A 5,399-nucleotide genomic window follows, 5' to 3' on the forward strand; every position below is an offset into this window, starting at 1 on the left:
CCACCCCTCCAGATGGTGCTGCCCTCGGCGCCCGCTCACACCGCCCCCCCCCGGCCCTCCCCGCCCTCCCCCCCTCCCGCCCCGGGCCGCCCCCGAGCCCGCGCCCGCCTCCCCGCCCTCGCCTCCGGGCGTCAACGTCGGCCCGCCGGGCCCCCGCCCCGCGCCGGCCCCCGCAGGTGAGCGCCCGCCCGCTGTCCCTCCTGCCGAGCGCTCCGAACCCGCCTGCGCCTGCGCCTGCGTCGCCCCGGGTTGGGAGGCGGGGGGTCGGCCCGCCCTCTTAAAGGGCCCGGCTCATCGCTCCTCCCCCCGCTCCTCCCCCAGCCTCCGGGGCCCTACCCCGCTTTCCCCCACTCCCCCAGGCCCGGCCTGCGCCGTCCTGCGGTGCCCAGGAACGGTGGCGCCCAGGGTGAAGAAGTAACCGCCGAGTCGAGGGGCGCCGTGGAGGAGCGCCGGAACGAGTCTCATGCCGAGTAGCTACCGTTGCACTGTGCGAGTGTAAAAGTCACTTCCACCCGGTCTCAGTTGCTTCAACCTCAGTTGAAGTGAGGAGGTTGGACTGGAAGGTTTCTGGGGTCACGCCAGTGAGGCTGGGGTTCTAGTCCTAATCTCACCGTGGCACCCCAAAGGCCCAGAAACTCGGACCATCACCTCTCTTTCCCCGGGGCCAACGGAGGACTCCTGAAGGAGGGAGGGTTTGTCTCAGGCCTGACAATTCCTGATGAGGACTTGGGCAGAAACAGCCCCAGACAAGCGGACCTTCATCATTCCTGCACTTGAGCCGTCTCCTCCCTGCCCCCCCCCCGCCCCACCCCAGAGGGAGAAAACCCAGCGCTCTGATTCCCAGCGGCGGGGCATCCTGCAGGCCCAGTTCCCAGCCCACAGACCCATGTCCCAGCCCAAACGGAGTGGGCAGCGGGCGCTTGGAGCCCAAGGACTCAGGGCCACTCAGCCCTTGTTACTGTCCCTCACCTAGAAAATGGGTGTAATAACAAAACAATTCGCGGTAGATGGCAAGATCTACGTACTGCGTAGGGCTGGTCTCTCTGCACTCACACTGTCCAGCAGTGGGCCCGGGGCCTTGGCCAGAGCGCAGTAGGGCAATGAGAAAGGGGTGGCTTCCGGAAACCTACACGAGGCCCAGTCTGGGTGGGTTTGGGTGGCGGTGCCTTGCCTGCGAGGTGGGCGGGGCAACTTTCTACTAAATTGTCTAACACTGCAAGTAATGGCAGCCCTTACCCAGGGAGCCAGGAGGCTGGGCCAGGAACACCCCCCTGTCGCCCGGCTTCAGGGAAGAAAGTGGGGAAGACAACAGATTTGGGAGAAGGAAACAGGAGGTTTTCTCCCAGTCTCCCTCACGCTGCCTCAGTCATGGCCATTGCTAAGACTCACAGAGCCCAACTGTGCAAGGCCCTGCACTTCGCATTCTTCTCATCCAACCCCACAACAACCCAAGGAGACACATAATATCCCCATTTTACACGTGGCAGAACTGAGGTTCTACATGGCCAAGTGACTTGTTCAGCGCCATACAGCTGGTAGTACTGAAGCCAGGATTCAAATCCAGTTTTCCCACTCTAAAGTCTAAGGCACAGACCGAATGTGGTGACTCATGCCTGTAATCACAGCACTTTGGAGGCTGAGAGGGCAAATCATTTGAGCTCCCAAGTTCAGGACCAGCCTGGGCAACATGGCAAAACCCTGTCTCTACAAAAAAAAAAAAAACACAAAAATTAGCAGAGCATGGTGGCACGCACCTGTAATCCCAGCTATTCGGGAGGCCGAGGTGGGAGGATCGCTTAAGCCTGGGAGGTGGAGGTTGCACTGAGTAGAGATACACCACTGCACTCCTGCCTGGGCAATAGAGCCAGACCTTGTCTCAAAAAAAAAAAAAAAAAAAAAATCTGAGGTACAAAAAAGCAACACCAAATCCAGGGGCCCTGCTTCAGGAAGCATCAGGACTAACTAGATTTTATTGGTCAATAGATGCAAACAACTGATTTAGAGCAAACTTCCCCTCCAGTAAATCAAGCTCCAAATCAAACAAAGCTAGGGGTCAAAGCGCCTCCATCCTGGTTGGTCCTGCTCCTAGGGCTGCCCAGCCCCCCATTTCCCCAGCCCCCCATCTCTCTAGTTTCTCTCAAGAAGCCAGCGCCACTCCCTGTATGCACCTCTAGTGTAGGGTTATCTGGAGCTTTAGGTTCAAAGGAAAGAGTGAGGTCTGCTGCTCCCTTCCTCCCTCCTACCCTGTTCCTCACCAACTCCTGGACGGTCCCCACCATGGGGTTGAGAACTGGGGCTATGCTGGGATGTGTCCGTGACACTGATCGTGGTGGCCAGAGAGACACCGAGGGAGACTGCTCTGCCACCAGAGAGCTGACATGAGGAAGGAGCCCCAGACTAAAAACAGTGAGTCTCAGGAGACTTGGGAGGTGGCCGCAGGGATAACCCAACCCTCCAATTAACGTGCCTGAGCCAGTCTCCTCCTACGTCTGGAACTTTAGGAGAGCTGCCCACAGCAGAATGACTCGGCAAGGAGAAGGGCTTGTCGGGTCTAGCTGGGAGCGGAGGTGGGCCAGGCTGCCAGAGGGAGGCTCTGGGTGGTGCCCTTAAGAGTCTCCGTCATGAGCTGTTTTGCACTGTGAGGTAAGCAAGAGGGCAAGGAAGGCCATTGCTGGGGAATGGGCCACCTGGCTCACACCTGCAGGCAGCTGCTAAGCCAAGAGTGGGTGGGTGCTGCTGAGGGATTGGGCTTCTAGTTTGTTTTATTTTTTTATCTTTTTGAGATGGAGTTTCGTGCTCGTTGCCCAGGCTGGAGTGCAGTGGTGCAATCTCAGCTCACTGCAACCTCTGCCTCCCGGGTTCAAGCGATTCTCCTGCCTTTGCCTCCCTAATAGTTGGGATTACAGACACCCGCCACCACGCCCAGCTAATTTTTTGTATTTTTAGTAGAGACAGGGTTTCGTCATGTTAGCCAGGCTGGTTTTGAACTCCGGGCCTCAAGCAATCCACTCATCTCAGCCTCCCAAAGTGCTAGGATTACAGGCGTGAGCCACTGCGTACACCTTGTTTTTAAATAAAGCAGTTTTTAAAACTACTGTTGCAACCTTTTAGAGGGAGGTAAACTGAATATGGTTGATTTTGAATGACTATTTTTTTGTTTTATGAAAGAGGATAATAATAGAATAGAAAATATGAGAATGTTTGGCCGGGCGCGGTGGCTCACACCTGTAATCCCAGCACTTTGGGAGGCCGAGGCAGGTGGATCACCTGAGGTCAAGAGTTAGAGACCAGCCTGACCAACATGGTGAAACCCCGTCTTTACTAAAAATACAAAATTAGCCGGGCATGGTGGTGCACGCCTGTAATCCCAGCTACTCGGGAGGCTGAGACAGGACAATCGCTTGAACCTGAGAGGCAGAGGTTGCAGGGAGCTGAGATCACGCCACTGCACTCCAGACTGGGCAACAGAGCAAGACTCTGTCTCTCCAAAAAAAAAAAAAAGAAAGAAAGAAAGAAAATATCAGAATGTAATTTTTGAACTTTTTATTGACATACAGCATACCTCCAGAGAAGTGCCGAAAGCTTGCATTCTTGCAGGTAATACACCCAGCACCCAGATCAAGAAACGGAACATAATCGGCACCCCAGAACCCCACCCTAAATATGTAATTTTTAAAAAAGATTTTAATAAATATCTTTTAGCACGCCCTTTATATACATGGTTTACTTTTAACTTTCTGACCCCCTTGCCCTCCTCCTAGAATAGAAACCTCCCAACAACCAGGGATTTCTTCTAGACACAGGCAGCTAGAACGAGGCCTGGCACAAAGCAGGTGCCAAAACTACCTGCTGAATGGATGAGAGTGCAGAGTGCACCCCAGGTGGTGAAGGCATTGTTTCTGTGGCGTTCTTGTTTCATCGTTGTAAAGTCCATTTCTTTCTGTAGGTCACAGTCAAAACATTGAGAGCCACGGCTACAACTTGAGCAAGTCAAACACGCTGTGATTCAGGCCAGGGACATGAGCATGGGTAAAGAACCCTGTACGAACTAGCTCAGGGCTTCTGGAACTGTGTGCGGCTGAATCACCGGGGCATCTTGGTGAACTGTAAATTCTGATTCAGCAAACTGGGAGGAGGGCGCTGAGATCCAGCATTTCCGTCAAGCTTCCCATGGACCACACTCTGACTATCAAGGCCTTAGATGCAGACAGTCTCAATACAGCTGCACGCAAGAATCACACGGAAAGCTTTAAAAATGCTGATGCCAGGCCAGGTGCAGTGTCTCACGCTTGTAATCCCAGCACTTCGGGAGGCCGAGGCGGGCAGATCACGAGGTCAGGAGTTCGAGACCAGCCTGGCCAACACAGTGAAACCCCGTCTCTACTAAAAATACAAAAATTAGCTGGGCATGGTGGCAGGCACCTGTAATCCCAGCTACTCGGGAGGCTGAGGCAAGAGAATCACTTGAACCTGGGAGGCAGAGCTTGCAGTGAGCCAAGATCGCTCCATTGCACTCCAGCCAGGATGACAGGGCAAGACTCCGTCTCAAAAAAAAAAAAAAAAAAAAAAAAGTGCTGATGCCCAAGCACCACTCTAGAACACTTAAATTGGAATCTCTTGGATGGGGGTTGGCATCTTCATTTTATTGTTTTTTTTTTTGGTAGAGACAGGGTCTCAAGATGTTGCCCAGGCTGGTCTCAAAGTCTTGGGCTCAAGCTATTCTCCTGCCTCAGCCTTCTCAAAGTGCTGGGATTACAGGCATAAGCCACCCCGCCCAGCCTTAGCATCTTAGTTTTTTTGTTTGTTTGTCTCTGTCACCCAGGCTGGAGTACAGTGGTGCGATCTTGGCTCACTGCAACCTCTGTCTCTCAGGTTCAAGCAATTCTTCTGTCTCAGCCTACCGAGTAGCTGGGATTACAGGCACGCCATCACATCACACCCGGCTAATTTTTATATTTTGAATAGAGACAGGGTTTCACCATGTTGGTCAGGCTGGTCTTGAACTCCTGACCTCAGGTGAGCCACCCGCCCTGGCGTCCCAAAGTGCTGGGATTACAGGCGTGAGCCACTGCTCCCGGCCAGCATCTTAGTTTTTAAAAGCTCCTTAAGTGATTCCAACTGGCTACCAGACATGGGAGGTGCTTGGCTGAAGGCAAACTCCGGCGGGGAGGAGGAGCCAGTCTGTTCCCAAGCACATCCTCACTGCCTAGAAGGAGGCCCGGGCTAAGGCCCACGGAAGGGAGGGCTGGGATCAGGACCATCTGACTTGACAAAGGGCCACCATTTCTGAGTCAGGAGGGCATCACTTGCCTCCTGGTGGAGGTGAAGAGACGGATTTCTGAAGGAATTCTTAGGCATGGTGTGTATCTGCTAACGCCGGCCACATCCTTCCAGGACCG

At 54.2% G+C, this 5,399-nt stretch overlaps 1 long non-coding RNA gene across 1 annotated transcript; it reads left to right on the forward strand.

The window, feature by feature from the left end:
- Positions 1-1,915: 1,915 nt before the first annotated feature.
- LOC115833793 lies at positions 1,916-3,989 on the forward strand. Its single transcript, XR_004029080.1, has 2 exons — positions 1,916-2,643; positions 3,558-3,989. It is a non-coding gene; the product is annotated as an uncharacterized LOC115833793 (long non-coding RNA).
- Positions 3,990-5,399: the final 1,410 nt, after the last annotated feature.

The sequence above is a fragment of the Nomascus leucogenys genome, unplaced genomic scaffold (assembly GCF_006542625.1).
Source record: "Nomascus leucogenys isolate Asia unplaced genomic scaffold, Asia_NLE_v1 000625F_164532_qpd_obj, whole genome shotgun sequence".
NCBI classification, from domain to species: Eukaryota; Metazoa; Chordata; class Mammalia; order Primates; family Hylobatidae; genus Nomascus; species Nomascus leucogenys.